Here is a 17745-nt window from a genome sequence, read left to right as displayed (position 1 = left end):
CTGTGTATTCTTGCCACATCTTCTTAATACCTTCCGCTTCTGTTAGGTCCATACCATTTCTGTCCTTTATCAAGCCCATCTTTGTATGAAATGTTCCCTTGGTGTCTCTAATTTTTTTAAAGAGTTCTCTAGTCTTTCCCATTCTGTTGTTTTCCTCTATTTCTTTGCAATGACCACAGAGGAAGGCTTTCTTCTCTCTCCTTGCTATTCTTTGAAACTCTGCATTCAAATGGGTATATCTTTCCTTTTCTCCTTTGCTTTTCACTTTTCTTTTCACAGCTATTTGTAAGACCTCCTCAGACAGCCATTTTGCTTTTTTGCATTTCTTTTCCATGGGGATGGTCTTGATCCCTGTCTCCTGTACAATGTCATGAACCTCAGTCCATAGTTCATCAGGCAGTCTGTCTATCAGATCTAGTCCCTCAAATCTATTTCTCACTTCCACTGTATAATCATAAGGGATTTGATTTAGGTCATACCTGAATGATATAGTGGTTTTCCCCACTATCTTCAATTTAAGTCTGAATTTGGCAATAAGGAGTTCATGATCTGAGCCACAGTCAGCTCCTGGTCTTGTTTTTGCTGACTGTATAGAGCTTCTCCACCTTTGGCTTCAAAGAATATAATCAGTCTGATTTCGGTGTTGACCATCTGGTGATGTCCATGTGTGTAGAGTCTTCTCTTGTGTTGTTGGAAGAGGGTATTTGCTATGACCAGTGCATTCTCTTGGCAAAACTCTATTAGCCTTTGCCCTGCTTCATTCCATAATCCAAGGCCAAATTTGCCTGTTATTCCAGGTGTTTCTTGACTTCCTACTTTTGCATTCCAGTCCCCTATAATGAAAAGGACATCTTTTTTGGGTGTTAGTTCTGCAAGGTCTTGTAGGTTTCATAGAACTGTTCAACTTCAGCTTCTTCAGCATTACTGGTTGGGGCATAGGCTTGGGTCACTGTGATATTGAATGGTTTGCCTTGGAAAGGAACAGAATTGATTCTTTAGTTTTTGAGATTGCATCCAAGTACTGTATTTCAGACTCTTTTGTTGACCATGATGGCTACTCCATTTCTTCTAAGAGATTCCTGCCCACAGTAGTAGATATAATGGTCATCTGAGTTAAATTCACCCATTCTTGTCCATTTTAGTTCGCTGATTCCTAGAATGTTGACGTTCACTCTTGCCATCTCGTGTTTGACCACTTCCAATTTGCCTTGATTCATGGACCTAACATTCCAGGTTCCTATGCAATATTGCTCTTGACAGCATCGGACCTTGCTTCTATCACCAGTCACATCCACAACTGGGTATTGTTTTTTCTTTGGCTCCATCCCTTCATTCTTCCTGGAGTTATTTCTCCACTGATATCCTGTAGCATATTGAGAACCTACTGACCTGGGGAGTTCCTCTTTCAGTATCCTATCATTTTGCCTTTTCATACTGTTCATGGGGTTCTCAAGGCAAGAATACTGAAGTGGTTTGCCATTCCCTTCTCCAGTGGACCACATTCTGTCAGACCTCTCCACCATGACCAGTCCGTCCTGGGTGGCCCCACACGGCATGACTTAGTTTCATTGAGTTAGAAAAGGCTGTGGTCTACTGTAAGGTTGACTAAAGTTAAATATTTGTGAGAGCCTTTATAGCATATAACCCAAACTTAGTCATTACCTGGAGATATCAATAGTACATGAAGAGTCAACAAGCATGGGTTTGGAAAATGGAAGTATGTTGTGTCATTTTGTAGAACATGTTCCATATTTTATAAGGCACTGCTTTAAAAATTAACTAATATTTTTATCCTTGCTGAATAAAACAAGCATGATTTGATAGGGTTTGTGTGTCAAGGTTGGTTAAAAAGAGCCAGCTGATACATAAAGCAGGCAGTGCAAAATGTAAACCCAACTCTTGGAGTTCTGCTAAGTGTAAAGAACAGAGTAATGAAGCAAGTCCTAGCAAGAAGCCCTGCCCCTGATAGGTACCGAGTCCAAGCCTCCACCTCCGGTACTAGGGCTTTAATAGCTGCCTTATGTAACTCCATCTTCTGCTGGACACTTGCCAATTCTCTTATCTCCTCTGATTGTGCAGAAAGAGCCTCTTTGATGTATTCCATTTGGTATTCAAGAGTCAGGCTCAACAGTGGTGTAGGAATGAATCTCTGTGCCTGCATGGTATTGCTTCTGAAGGCTACAGCTCTGGAGTGCCTGATTCAGACTGTCCGGAGTTAATTATGTCCACAGATAGTGTTGATGGGAAAATCCAAAGTGGGTTAAACTAAAAGGGACTTTCCCTGGAGGAATCCAGAATGTTTCTGAGATGCTAAGGGCAAGGCAGGCATTCACACCTCACTCGGGACTGGAAAGAGAACCTGGAAAGTCAACATGTAAGTGGAGGCAGACCCCTCCTATCAGTACTTATTTCACTCTTTGGGATCACAGTCTTTGCTAGTCCCTGTTACTGGCTTCATATTTTTCTGACTCTTCAGGCTGATTCTTCTGCTCTCTTTATATATGGCACGTCTTAGCTGCCTCTAAATGGTGGCCTTCAGGTTGAGTTTACATCAGCTTGCACAATGACTGCCAACAGTTAGTCGTCCTGACCTTTCTTTGTCCCAATACCAAATGGTGAAAGCCATTTTTCCATGCCAGTATACACTCTGAATTGGTTTCTCTGAATCTCTTACCCACTTTTGATCCAGTCAGTTGGGGTCGATGGGTGATTAGAGCATAGCACTGACATGGCTTCAGCACCTCAGCTCTGGGCAGGGTGGTGGGGTGGGAGGTAATTCTTAAAGAAATGAAGCACAGGGTAGGCACACATTTATAAAATATATTTACTGCAGCAGCAGTTCAGATGAATTCCTGGGCTTGCTCACTATGTTTCCATCACCCACATCTATTTAGCTCTCCGGAAAAAAAAATCACCACAAACCAAGCAGCCGAGGGCAAGTCTGACAGAACCAACGGGACTACACGAAAGTTGACACCATTCTGGCTTGTCTAAAACCCATCCTTCTTTTGAAACCTGCAGTCTTTTGACAGTTTGCTCCCAAGCAAAAGGACTATGTTTATATAGGAAAGGATACTATTTTACTTCCTCTAATATAAAATCTGGGCTTATTCTGGCTTTTTTTTTTTTCAAAAAGATTAAATTTTTATTCCATTAGCTTCTTGGAAAGGGTTATTTTGCCTCAAATTCTGGTGGAGCATTCATTTCAGTGATGAGTAAACAAGCCCACATTGCTGTCAAGTATTTCATCAGCACTAAAATTGGGCTTCATTAAAGGCAAGATGGGACTTTAATTTCTACAGTCTGATTCATGTTTTATGGCCAAAGTAAAATAAGGCATTTTCATTTGAAGGAGGGAGTGAGAATCTGCTTTTGTGGCTCCAACAGATCTTTCTAGTTTGTGTTCCTTTGTAAAGCCCTTTGGGGCTAAATGCTCTTTCTTTGAAGTAAGAGGTGTTTGCTGGAAGCTTTTATTCTCTACCAGAATGCTTCCTCTTCCAAAGACAAATCCAGACAGAGAAGACACCCAAGTTCTTTTGTCTTCATAGAAGGAAGCCTGTAGACCCTCAACTCCTGCAGATTTGGTTTTGGTAAGGAGTTTGGGAACTTTCAGGTAGACTGAGGTATGATTGGGCTATGGGCAAGATAGCTGAATGAGACACCCACTTGGGGCAGTTTTGGAGTAGAGAGACTTCCTTAGTGCTAGACGTATACCAAGGCTTTACTTTTATGTTTTAAATTGGAGGATAGTTGCTTTACAATGTTGTGTTGGTTTCTGCTATACTACAATATGAATCAGCTGTAAGTCTGATTCTCTCCCTCTTGAGCCTTCCTCTCCCCCTTCCAGGTCATCACAGGGCACTGAGCTGAGCTCAGTGCTATACAGCAGCTTCGCATTAGCTATCTGTTTTGCATATGGTAGTGGATATATGTCAGTGCTACTCTCCCAGTTTATATCAAGGCTTTAAAGTACAATATCTTCCATGTCAGGCCAAGCTCAGATGTGGTAGAGGTCCTTTTTTTTTTTTTTTTTTTTTTTTATGACTTCACAAGGAATGTTAAACTCTGATTTTTGTCCTGGGCATGGGAGCTCTTGCTCTTATTCTCATGGAGGCAGATATGTAGCGACCAGAGCTGAACACGAGGATTTGTGAAACTGGTCAGAACTGGGATGCTCCTGCCGTAGCTTGAGTGGAAGGTGGCATTCTTGTCAAGGAGCTGTTTGAGTTATGGTTTGGATCTTTTCTACTCACCATTGCAGGTCTACTTTCTGGCCTTTTTCCAACCTGCTCTGTCCCAGCAGGCTGATGTTTGTGGATTGCCTTTATAGGCTCCCTTGCCCTTTGGCTTCAAGTTGGTTTTGGCCAATGTGAGGTGCCAGTAAGAGCTAAGTGGGCAGGAGAATATAAACCTGGGTTTTTATTTGCCCAGCTCCCACTCTGCCCATTCATGGTGGGTTGGCTTCCATTGCTGAAGGCAACAGCTTCTGTCTGATGCCTAGTGCCATCCCTGGAGTACTGGATTATCCATTGTTGGACTTCCTGAAATAGACTTTTGTGCAACTCACCACCATTTGAGTGTACCTTTCTCTTTCCTGCCAGGAACCTGACTGGGACAAGTTGGGATAGGCCTCTCATTCTCCCATGGATTTCTCTCCCTAGATCTACTTTTAGCTATCTAACCTGCTTCATGGTTAGACAAAAAAAAAAAAGTGAACTAATTTTCAGGGATACTGAAAGGATGCTGTGCACAAAAGAACCTCTATTCCCTACTTTTCTTTATTAGGAGATGAAATCTTCCATTCTATTTAGAGATAAGGTTTTAATTTAAAAGATACCTGGGAGAGGCATCACATTCAGCACTTTTAAGAATAACTAGGAGGAGTAGAGCTAGGGTCTAGACATTGAGAGTACAAAGATCATCTCTGATCTCAGACTTTATAATGTAGGCCAATAACTGAGAGTAAATTCTTTCTTGATAGTATGTTTTGCTAGAGAAATAGGAAGGCTCTGGGCTTTTGATGACAGAGTCAAGTTTAGGGAGACTGGAAAATGGGGGCAGCTTATAGCTTCAAAGGCAGATGGGCTCATTACCTTTCTCATTCTTATTCTCTCCCCCAACCTTTATTCTAGTATCCTTGGAGTCTTTTCAGAACTCGAAGGAACCTGGATGATAATTTACTAAAGGTTTCTCCCTAACAGATTGGAAAATTGAGCTTCAGAGGTTAAGTGGTTTACCCAAGTCATACAACCAAGCCCTTGACCCCTAGGTTTTTGAAAAGGCCTTGATGAAATTTCTCAGCACAGCTACTGAAGACCTGGGCTGTGGCTGGGCTTGGAGACTGGGTAAGAAAGAAAGGCAGACTTGAGTACTTCTCTAGGTAAGTCTGACTTCCCTGGTGGCTCAGATGGTAAAGCGTCTGCCTGCAATGCGGGAGACTTGGGTTCGATCCCTGGGTTGGGAAGATCCCCTGGAGAAGGAAATGGCAGCCCACTCCAGTACTCTTTCCTGGAAAATTCCATGGACAGAGGAGCCTTGTAGGCTACAGTCCATGGGGTCGCAAAGAGTCGGACACGACTGAGCCACTTCACTCAGTACTAGGTGAGTCAGTGTAAAGAAAGGTCTTTATGTGAATCTTATTTATTTGTCCTTTCTTTTTTAAACATTAGTATTTTGGAGTAGTGCTGGGAGCCAGAGTGAGGAACTCTGCCTGTGGCAAAGGTCATGAGGAAGGAGGCTCGGCATACGCAAAGGTGGGATCGAGCCTCTGGAGTCCCCCTGGAAATTCTCGAGCATCTACCCCCAAAACCAGAGTCTGCCTACTTTACTGCTTTGTGCTCTCACCTACACCTCTGACTTTACGGGGGGCTGTCCCACACCACCTCTCTCTGAAAAAGAGTTAACTTACAGCTCCAGTTAATAAAGTTCCTGGGTGTGACAAGAGTGTTTCAACCTACAAACTCCTTTGGAAGTCCTCTAGCCTGCCTGAATAGGTTCTTCCAGCCACACGTGATTGTTCACAGCCTCCCAACTGTGAGAGGCATGAGATGTTCTAAACTGTCTAAATACAGATTCCTTTGAGCAGTTAAAAGATTGATTAGAAATTGTATTGGTGAAGAGTTTTTCACTTATTGCACCAATGTTTGCTGCTAAGTTTCCATATCCCTTACCTGCCGTGTCCCTGGCAGTGTATTGATTAATATAATTGGTGTATAGGAATGTAAGTAGTAGCTTTAATGTTTGTAACCTTGGACCCTTGAGTTAATTCTTTTTCTTGTTATAGCCCACCACACCTTTGCCCTATAGGAATGCAACTTTATCTAATGCTTTTGGAGGGTGGCACCTGACTAATCACCTTTAGAGAAAAATAAGTTTTCTGAAGAAAGGGTCTTAAAATGTTAACAGGCCTCCAGGCCATAAGATGATGTAAATCACCTAAACTTTTGCATATGATAAGTTTGCAGGAAGAAAGCCTGGCTTACTGCTGACTCTACCCCTTCCCCCATTATCCCCTATGCACAACTTAAGGTATAAAAACTACTTTGGAAAATAAAGTTCGGGCTTTGTTCACCAAAACTTGGTCTCCCCATGTCGTTCTTTCTCTCACCTTCTGGCTGAATTTCCATCTGGGGCATGGAGGCTCGTCAAGCCTACTAATTTTGCCTGGGCTTCTAAGATCTGACCGGGGAGGCCTTAGTGTCTCCTCTCCTTCGGGAGAATGGGAGGTTGCCTGTGGCCTATGTAGGTGACACAAATTCCTTATTTTGGAATTTTATTAGCTTTCAACGTAAACCAAGTTATTCAGCCTCTTGTCTCCACTAAATTTTCTCACTGAGCTATCCTTATTTAACCACTCTTTATATCCTTAATTATCATTTAATTAAGCAATTGTTTCCTGATCCTCGCTGACGCCGTCCCCGCTTCGAATTCCCTGGATCCACCGGGGCTGGACCCCTGCAGAGTAGATTTACAATGTGGTGTTACTTTCAGGTGGACAGCAAAATGAATCTGTTATACATATATGTATATATACTCTAAGATTCTTTTCCCACTGTAGGGCATTACAGAATATTGAGTAGAGTTCTTTGTGCTTATTTATGATAAATGATAAGGAGGAGAAAAGCAAAGCAGTCCTATTCAGTGTCTTGAACAGCATGTACTACATTTTTCTGGACTTGGAAAACTTTTAACAGAGCAATGATAAGAATTTAGTTGGTACAGTTTGCCCAGAGCAGTCTTGCTGACCTGTAAGTGTCAGAATTGATATTTCATATCCTTGCCAGGTAGCCCAGCTATGTAGATGTATACAAATTAAATTTCGCTATCTAGCTCCACTTGGCCTCATTGACATGGGCCTTATCAATTAAATCTCTTTATAGCAGGCTCTCATCAGAAAAGAGTCTGCCTGTGATGTGGGAGACTTGGCTTCAATCCCTGGGTCAGGAAGATCCCCTGGAGAAGGAAATGGCAACCCACTCCAGTGTTCTTGCCTGGAGAATTCCATGGACAGAGGAGCCTGGTAGGCTACAGATGATGGGGTCACAAAGAGTCATTTGTCTGTCTAACCTCAATATTCATATTAGTGGAGAAGGCATTGGAGAGACAAGTGAGAAGCCAACAGCCTTGGGGGTGGGACTTCCAGCAAAAACCAAAAGCCTGCAAAAGGAACATTCCTAGAGTGACATGACCTCGTGGTGGGTGGACATAAGGTTGGGAGACAGGCTGGATGAGATAGTCTTGGATTAAAGCCACAGTGTTAAGGGAAGGATGAGGCATGACTTCCAGGTCGTGTGTTTATTGCTTTTAATTTTGTTTAGAGAGGATGTCTATCAAAGAGAGGTGAATTTGGGGAGGAGAAGCCCCCTATTACATATTTTGCAGTATTGAGATCACAAAAATCCAACAGATGAATTTATACTACAGGGGTGTGTGTGTGTGTGTGTGTGTGTGTGTGTAGGTATACAAGAAAAGATGTCACTGCTGGAGAGTTTGCCAGACAATTACAAGATACATAGTTTATATGGAATTGTTTAGGTTATAGAACTTACAGAGGCATGATAACTGCTATCTGAGGTTCTTCCTACTTTGGGGGAGGCTGCTCTGCTGATGAAAAGACGCAAAATCTTACTATAACCCAACACCTCAGGAAATACATTGGGATGGAGTGACCATGGAGAATGACTTGGAAAAGGATCAGGTGGTGATTTGCCTGGAACATTTTTAGAGGACATGCACCCTGCAACTCAGCAAGGATTTATGATTCTGTGTGATGCATCATGTACCTACTAGCAGGCAGGACTTCTGGAATTTCCAGGATTTACATAAAAAACTACTAAGACTTCTGGCTCTGACCTAGCCCAGCCCTTAGCCCACTCCCACAGGGACCCCAGGTTGGGAGACAGATCTACACATCCTGTCCCTACCCTAATCTCCCAACTTTGAGAGATTCTGGCCAAGGACCCAAACACACACAACCATTTTGTGCATTCATCACCAGATGCCATGACATCCCGAGAAGTGCACAATTTTCAACTTTTATGGCTGTCTCCTTAAATGGGCTCTTAAACTCCACAGTCCTTGAATTATGACAAGCTTTCAAAAGAGGTCCCCAAACCAAGGGCTTGAGCACTCTATTTTTAAAGGAGTTGCTTACTTGTAGCTGATAGTTCCCTAGCAGGAAACTGGCAGTCATCACATCCAACCCACATTCACAGCAAATGTAGGCTTTTAGAGGGGAGATGAGGGAAGCATTGTTCTTTGTAGGCCTGGGCTTCTTTATGTGGTAAATGCTGATAGGACTTGTGAAATGGATGATAAATGGGTCTGAGATTCTGGTCTTAAAATCTTTTGAAACAGCTGCTAGTGGAAGCACTTACTTCTGAGTCATTTCACAGTCATTGTCTTACTTTTCTTCTCTGCTGTTAACATTTCATGGCTTTACTAAGTGCCCACCTTTGGTCAAGTGATTCAAGGGTTTCCTGCTACTTGCTGAAAGCAAAAATACAATTTTGGAGGCAAAAAATAAATAAAATACGACTTAAGTGTGAGGGAGGGCCTATTGCCATCAGTGGGACAGGAAATGAGGATTTTGGATCCTCATAGTGGAGGTGAGTAAAATCTGATGGATGAACGAAAAGTCTGAAGGAGAGATTTTAGAGGCAGAACAACAAAAGGCCAACAAACCTAAAACCTACTGTCAGAGGTAAGAGAAGAAAGAGGGACCAGCAAAGGAGAGAAACCAATCGAGTTCCCATCAGTTCATGCAAACAAAGACAGTGGAAATACCTTTCTCTCCAGGATTCAAGTCTACCTTATAAACTGCTTATTTCAACTGCTTTACTATAGCTGTTTTGTTTAAAAAATATGTATTTTCAAATCGTGGACATGTACTCCCATCCCAGTGGTGATGTCCCTCTCCTCTCTCTCCAACAGATTGACTTTGTGGCCCACGGTGACATTCCATACTCTTCCGCTGGCTCTGATGATGTTTACAAGCATATAAAGGAAGCAGGTGAGGGGTCCTCCTGTGTTCACCTGTCCCCTACGGCATGACACTGAGGTTTAGTAAGAGACGTCAGCCCCGGATCTGCAGCACATTCTTACAAGGCATGGACTTTCAGATGTTTCCCAGAGAGCCTCTGCAAGCCTCTGTTGACATGTGCTAAGGCTCAGCTGTGGCACAGACACCAGTTAGGTGTTTATGTGGAAATTAACCTGAGCACCAAAATACTCGACTTCCAGTTTGAGGCTCAATTTTAGAGGACGTAAAATCACAGGACTCTTATTTTTCTTTATTGAAGAATACTTGATTTACAGTGTTGTGTTAGTTTCTGGTATACAGCAAAGTGATTCAGCTATACATATATATGTATTCTTTTGTGTATTCTTTTCCATGATAGATTATTACAAGATATTGAATATAGTTCCCTGTGCTCTACAGTAGGACCTTGCTGTTTATCTATTTTATATATATTAGTGTGTATCTGCTAGGGCTTCCCAGGTGGTACAAGTGTTAAAGAATCCACCTGCCAATGCAGAAGACATAAGAGACATGGGTTTAATCCCTGGGTTGGGAAGATCCCCTGGAGAAGGACATGGCAACCTACTCCAGTATTCTTGCCTGGAGAATCCCATGAACAGAGAGAGGAGCCTGGTGGGCTAAAGTCCACAGGGTCACAAAGAGTCAGACATGACTGAGCAACTGAGCACACACACACTGTGAATCTATTAATCCCAATCTCCTAATTTATCCCCTCCTCCAACCCTGTTGTTTGAAAGGCAATCATTTTCCTCATTAACAATGAAATTATTCTATGCTCCCAAGAAAGTTCCTTCCAGAAGAGGACAGATAACTGGCTAATTAATGATGTGGACTCCCTGTCTTCCTAGTCCAGTCCTACCATATGTCATTCTGTCATATGATAATATCCTCAGGCACCATACACAGAGGCAAAAAAAATGGATACATTTATTTGTGGAATCAGGTAAACTGCTTTCCTCCTGAAGCAGTTAACTCATGTCCTGGAAGGCAGACAAGGTGCCTGAGCTTTGGCAGTTGTCCCATTTGTCACTAGGCCTTTCTCTTCGGGGCAGAGACTCTGGTTGGTCCCAGGGACTTACTGGGGGGCTGGGAAGAGGGGAGTTTCCTTCCCTGTGGGCTCCCTAGAATTACTTTCTTTGTCCAGTGCTCGCCATGCGCCCATGCTGCTCAGACTCTAGGGAAATGGCTGCTGGGGCATCAGAGCAGACCTGTGGTTTAGACCCTCGGTGGGGCCTCAGTGCTCCCTGGTACCATCTGCCTCCTCTTTGTCCCCTCCTGCCCTGATTTGCCCATACCTCCTTGTGCCCTTGCCTCTTCCCCTGCGTCCTGAGGAGAGGGCTGTGTTTTCTGTCCCAGGCTGGCCTCTTTACCCTCCCTTCTCTGGAGCATGTTTTCCTTCATTCTTCCTCCCTTTGTGATCCAGGGTGCTCACTCTCCGGTGGTTTCTCATCAGCTTACAAACACACAGAAGTCTGCAGAGACTAACCCCAGACCTTCCTCCCGCCCTCCTCCTGCCTCTCCCTCCACTCACATCCTTGCTCAGTTTTCCTCTCAGGGGCAACTGTCGTTCCTCATCCACATACGCTGACTTTTGTCCCATCCTGGCTCAGTTCTCAGATGGCCCTTGGGCCACCCAGTCCAGTGGTCTCAGCTCAGTCCCTCCAGGCATAATGACCCTGCTGACCGTGTTCTTCTCCTAAACTCTCTTGTCTTTGCTTCCATTTCCGGGACACTTCTGGGACCTTCCAATTTCCCGTTGCTCTCTGACCACTGCCGGGTTTTGTTGCTGGGTTTCTCTCCCTATCTCACCAGCCTTGCTCTGTGCTCTACCTTCCACACACCATACACTCCAGGCACACGGAGTCTGTCCTTTGTACTTTGTACATGGAGTCCGCTTTGTCCCTTGCTCCAGTTGTCCTCTGAGCTTGGAACGCTCTTCCTCTGAGTTTCTTGGTCAGGGCCCCCTGAGGAGCCAGCCTGGACATGCCCTCTCTCCCTGGGGCATGATTCAACACACCCCGCGCCCTCCTCAGATGCAGATACTCATTGCACAGAGACCTCCTTTTCAACTGCCTTCTCTTGGCAGCCTGATTGTGTGTGTGTCCCTAGCTAGAGTGAAGTGCCGCAGGCCATGGCCATGTCTCATCCATCTCTGCATCCCCAGCACAGTCCCTGGTACATCTGTGGTGCTCCTTGAGTGCTGGCGGAACAAGAGAATGCTTTTATAGAGTACGATGGGGAGGGAGCCTACGATGGAAGCCTTTGTCTGCAGGGGCTCTTCCCAACACACGGGGAAAGGAGCCATTTACCTAGATAGCATTACCTAGATAATTGCACAACACACTTCTGTCTTGTGGAATTAATTGTTCGTATCATTTAGATGTAAGGGTGATATTTTGGCCTGAATGATACTGTTGTTCGTATCCAGTTTGTTGGCTTTCTATTGGTATTTTTACCTCTGAGTCCCTCACACACTTCTTTATTGAAGGAGATGCTTGCTGCTGCTGCTGCTGCTGCTGCTAAGTCGCTTCAGTCGTGTCCAACTCTGTGCGACCCCATAGACGGCAGCCCACCAGGCTCCCCCGTCCCTGGGATACTCCAGGCAAGAACACTGGAGTGGGTTGCATTTCCTTCTCCAATGCATGAAAGTGAAAAGTGAAAGTGAAGTCGCTCAGTCGTGTCCGACGCTGAGCGACCCCGTGGACTGCAGCCTACTAGGCTCCTCCATCCATGGGATTTTCCAAGCAAGAGTACTGGAGTGGGGTGCCATTGCCTTCTCCAAGGAGATGCTTATGATATGCTAAATTACTCCAAACCATCTTCGCCTTACAGCCCAACAAAATCTCAGTGAAAGATGGAAGGAATCACTCTTTGACTTGTTTCAAAAATGACTAAGGTCCAAGGACTTCCCTGGTGATCCAGGGGTTGGGACTCTGTGCTTCCACTGCAGGGGACATGGGTTCAATCCCTGGTCAGCGAACTAAGATTCCACATGCCATGGGGCATGGCTAAAAAACAAAAACAAAAACCCAAATGACTATGATCTGAATGAAAGATCTTTGAAATTATATCTAAAATTTGCATTTTTCTCGCTGTACTTTATAACAGGCAAGAACTCAAAATTTTTAACTGCTCTTTTGGTGAATGTATAATGGAAAGGAGTCTTGGCTATCCCCAGTGCTGGTCATTTTCCCTAGCTGAGGTTTTCCATCAGTGTCACAGGATTTCAAATCAAACCAGGAATCAAAATAGTCATTGCTGGGATTTTTAAAATACTCAGCCCGCCCAGATTATATCCATTTGGATTACATAAAAAAGACAACTGGGGCAAAGGTAATTACTTCTATCCTCTTAGAGGGTCAGGTGGTTTTCCTGACTCTAAATGTGGAGCTGTCCATGGTGGAGGGGGTGGTACAGTACATTACCTTGATTCCTTAGCTTTTCCACCCATCTCCCTCCATCTGACTGCCTTCCATAAACTTCCGTAAGCCTATTGCTGCCTGAGAATCTTGGAGTGAAGAAGTGTTTGAGGAAGGCATGGGCTGGAACTGGTATTGTAGCTAAAGGTAGGTGCAGAAGTAGTGGGTTGGCCAAAAAGTTTGTTCAGGGTTTTCCGTACAATGCAACAGAGAAACTCCAATGAACTTTTTGACCAACCCAATAGATTTTTTAATGGCATAGTTTATTTTCTGCTATTTTACTGTCTACCATTGGAGAAGGAAATGGCAACCCACTGCAGTATTCTTGCCTGAAGAATCCCATGGACAGAGGAGCCTGGCAGGCTATAGTCCATGGGGTCGCAAAGAGTCAGACACGACTGAGTGACTAACACACAGACTAACACAACACACACTGTGTACCATACATCTCATCTATAGGGACTGCACTGAACCCGTGCCTGCCTCCCTCCATGCATTAAAGCATCATTTGGCATGGCGCATGGCACAGACACTGTAGTAGAGTGAGTTACCATGCTTTCCATAGGGACTTCAGGAAGCCGAATACACACTTCATTATGTTTGAGCTGCCCCTGTTGCTGGTGTCTGCCACCAAAGCCCTCTTCCCTGCTCCCTGGGGGCCACCGGAACTCCACCCATGTTGGTCCAGCATCCTCCCCCTCAGCCTGCGGCCGCTGCTGCCTTTTCCCAATACTCAGGGACCTTCAGACTCTGAGCATAGCACAGGCTCCTGAGGGTCAGTTGCCCAGTCTTCTGCCCCCTCTCTGGCATCACTGTCAGCCCTGGGTACAACTGACGCTTGCACATCTCCCATGAGGGGGAGTGCCCTCTCTCCTGAGGCAGCCCATTCCATCTTTGGAAGCTTTTGATTCTTGTGGGTTAATGCATGAACTGCTGAGTGGATCCACAAGGCTGGAACTGTTGGTGGGGAAATGGGATATGAATATGAATAATACAGGGCCCTCACCTTCGAAAGAGAACACAGCCAGATATAAATAATTACACCAAAGTATTAGAAGCCTGTGGGTGAGGCGTGTCCAAAGGTGGGAGTATATGAAGAAGTGTAGTGTATTTGGAGAAAATCAACGATGTTCATGTGGTGAAGGGTGTGTGGAGGTGACAGCAGAGAGAGACTGGCAGGTGGTGGGACGGGTGGCTTAGGCTTAACTCTGTGTGTCATGTGGAGCCAGATGCCCCTCTGAGGCAGGGAGTGCCAGGAGCAGGTGTGGCAAAGGACCAGCTGGGGAGGGGGAGAGTAATTTCTGTAACCAAACTTTGTTGTTGTTCATTTGCTTAGTTGTGTCTGACTCTTTGTGACCCCATGGACTGCAGCACACCAGGCTTCCCTGTCTTTCACCAACTCCCAGAGTTTACTCAAATTCACGTCCATTGAGTCAGTGATGCCATCCAACCACCTTGTCCTTTGCCATCCCCTTCTCCTGCCTTAAATGTTTCCCAGCATCAGGGAATGATGAAACTTTTCCAAATGAGTCAACTTTTTGCATCAGGTGGCCACAGTATTGGAGCTTCAGCATCAGTCCTTCCAGTGAATAGTCAGGGTTGATTTCCTTTAGGATTGACTGGCTTGATCTACTTGCAGTCCAAGGGACTCTCAAGAGTCTTCTCCAACACCACAGTTCAAAAGCATCAATTCTTCAGAGCTTAGCTTTCTTTATGGTCCAACTCTCACATCCATACATGACTACTGGAAAAACCATAGCTTTGACTATACGAACCTTTGTTGGTAACCAAACTTAGGATCTCCTATCTCCACAGATGACAGAAAAGCCACTCTTGACTCTTAAGTAATTCAGACACCTCAAGATTTGCACTCAGACTACGTGGACTCAACTTTTGGCCTTCTCCTCCTGCTGTGATTTGAGTGTTGACTTGAGTGGGGTGAGGGTCTGGCTCTGCTGACCTTTGGTCATGGTATTTTGAGACCTGCTCAGCCATCATCCCTGGCTAGCAGATCCCCAGCACTGCCCTCTGACACTCAGCCTCCCGCTCCATCTGTTTGCAGCCACCTCCCACTTTGGCTTGTCCTTGCCACAGCCTCAGCCATGGGATTCACTTCCCCATACTGCAGTCAGGCTGGTCTTAGGTCCCGGCTCCCTTCAGTGTTCCTTGAGAGGGTCTCTGGCCACATCAGAATTGCCCTCTGCCGTTTACTGGAGGGCCTTGGGGGGAGTTGCATTAGGCCCTAAGGAACGCTCTCCCCAGGCCCCGCATGTTGGCATGGGGTCTCTGTAGGGCCATTTCCTCCCAGAGTGCCTCGAGGTGAACAAGGCACTAGCCCCTCTACTCTGGGCTTTCTACAGGGGTCTCTTCCTTGCCTCTGCCCCTGGGGGTTGAACCCACATCAGGGCGAGACACAGGCCCTGCTCATAGTCTCTTGCTCCTGCTCCTTACCTCCTGATCCCTCTCAGCATTTCCCTCAATCCCAGGAGGAACTTTTTTTCTTCCTGGAGGGCTTAGTTACTCTGCAGGATGTGGAATTTTAATCCATTTCGAGTTTATATTTTTACATGGTGTTAAAGAATGTTTGAATTTCATTTTTTTTACATGTAGGTGTCCAGTTTTCCCAGCACCATTTATTGACAAGGATGTCTTTTCTCCATTGTACAGTCTGCCCCCTTTGTGATAGAGTAATTGACCACAGGTGTGTGGGTTTATTTCTGAGTTTTCTATCCTGTTCCATTGATCTATATATCTGCTTTTGTGACAGTACTATCCTGCTTTGATGACTGTAGCTTTCTAGTATAGTCTGAAGTCAGGAAGCTTGATTCCTCCAGCTCCATTTTTCTTTTTCAAGATTGCTTTGAGAATTTGGAGTCTTTTGTGTCTCCATCCAAATTTAAAATTTCTGTTGTAGTTCTAGTAAAAATGCCATTTGTACTTTGATAGGGATTGTATTGAATCTGTAGAGTGCATTGGGTAGTATAAGCATTTTGACAGTATTGGTTCTTCCTATTAAAAAACAGGTATATCTTTCATCTGTTTATGTCATCTTCAATTTCACCAGATTCTTGTCTTTGATAACACTTGTGACTTCTTTACAGCCTTGTATTGGTACACTCAAATATATCTTTGAGGACTTTAAGGAAGTTCTATGAGAACTTGGCACCCTCTGTGCTTGTTTGTTTCTTCTCAGTCCCAGTAGAGTACAGATGAAAAGGCCTTCGTGTGGTGAAACCACCATTGAGAGTAGATTGCTCTTAGAAGGTGCTCTCATCGAGCACCCCCTGGGCATGTCTTTAGATCAGAGACAATAAAAATACTGCATCCTTCTTCTTTTCCTTTGCTATAACATGGTGCAGAACTCCCTGGGGAAGAAGGGGAGTTGCTGTGATCTCACAAATTCTTTGACTCGACTGCTATGCTCCATTCACTTACTCATGTAATTTGCATGTATTGAGAACGTTCCATGTGCTAGACACTGGGGCACTGAACTGGGTGCTGGACACATAAAGATGATCAAGACACAGCCTGTGCTTTCAGAGTGCTCCCTTTCCACAAGGAAATGGATACTGAAAATGCTTTTGTTAATAGCAGTCAAGTTTATATTTTAATGGCTGTGGATTCTGCCTGGTGACATCAGGAAAGACTTCCCAGAGGCATAGCCTTAAGACTGGACCCTGTATGATGAGGAGCTACTCTGCAGCTGCTGTGGGCAGGGAAGGGGTTTCTGGGGCAGGAAAGAAGGGCTTGAAATGAGCAAATGCCGAGAGCCAGGTGAGTGCCTGGTGCATCCAGGGAACAGGTCCAGTATGACAAACATGCAGTGTCTGTGGCAGGTAGGGAGTGCCTGGAATTGAGCCTGGCAGAGTCGGCTGGGGCCAGATGTGAAAGCCACCGTGACCTAGGAGCTGCCACTTTGTCCTGGACAGGAGAGTCATTCAAGAAAATGGGTCACCTGAGATCATCTTAGTTGTTTTTTCTTCATCCTGTCTTTTCTATTCGAACAGGGATGTTTGTTCCGACACAGAGAACAGAAGGCATCTCAACATCAGACATCATCACCAGGATTGTCTGTGACTATGATGTTTATGCCAGTCGCAACCTCCAGAGAGGGTACACAGCCAAGGAACTGAATGTCAGCTTTATCAATGTAAAAGCGCCACCCCACACCTCTGAGGACCAGCGCGTCACGCTACTGCGGGCACTGTTTACAAATCACTTACTTTACACCAATCGATATTCTTGATGTTTTACATTTATTGTCTCATTTAGTCCACATAACAGCCCAACAATGTATTATTATCCCCATTTTATAGATGGAGAAATCAATGTCCAAATGGGTAACGTAATTTGACCAAGGCATACAGGTAGTGAGTGAACATCACATTTTTTAAGGGAGCTGCCTCACCTCCCTTTGCACACCCCAACCTCCCCATTTAGAGTTCTCAGACTTGGGTGAAGGGTTTCTGAGAGATCTGCTCTCATGAAAGGCAAGAGTTGTCTTCTGCTCCAAGGGAAGAAAGAAGCACAGAGGCTCTACAAAGCTAAACTCAGAGAAAGTGTGTTCTTATTTTAACGGTTTATAATTTTCCTTTTATTAAGGCCTTACAGATGCTCATTAGAAACTTTAACATTGCTTTTTTTCCTTTTTTTTTTTTTGTCCCGAGAAATTACAGCCACTTAAAAAAAGCCCAAAGTCTTTGGCTTCCTTTTGTATTTCTGCTGTATTGTTCCCACAGAGCCGCTGTTAGTTTAATAATAGAGCACCCATTAAAACAATCTTTA

General features: G+C 44.6%; 1 long non-coding RNA gene across 4 annotated transcripts in view; it reads left to right on the top strand.

Moving 5' to 3' along the window:
- The window catches only part of LOC129638967 (uncharacterized), a 198689-nt gene extending 180944 nt beyond the window's left edge, over positions 1 to 17745 (top strand). For 2 of the 4 annotated variants that reach the window (XR_008708119.1, XR_008708121.1), the window contains 2 exons: positions 9433 to 9511; positions 16968 to 17743. This is a non-coding gene — a long non-coding RNA (uncharacterized LOC129638967). Of the gene's footprint in view, positions 1 to 9432; positions 9512 to 16967 lie in introns of all 4 variants that reach the window. The other 2 variants (XR_008708123.1, XR_008708122.1) reach the window with 2 other exon arrangements.

Source organism: Bubalus kerabau, chromosome X (genome assembly GCF_029407905.1).
Source record: "Bubalus kerabau isolate K-KA32 ecotype Philippines breed swamp buffalo chromosome X, PCC_UOA_SB_1v2, whole genome shotgun sequence".
Classification (NCBI taxonomy): domain Eukaryota; kingdom Metazoa; phylum Chordata; class Mammalia; order Artiodactyla; family Bovidae; genus Bubalus; species Bubalus kerabau.
This window is presented reverse-complemented; position numbering and strand designations above follow the sequence as displayed.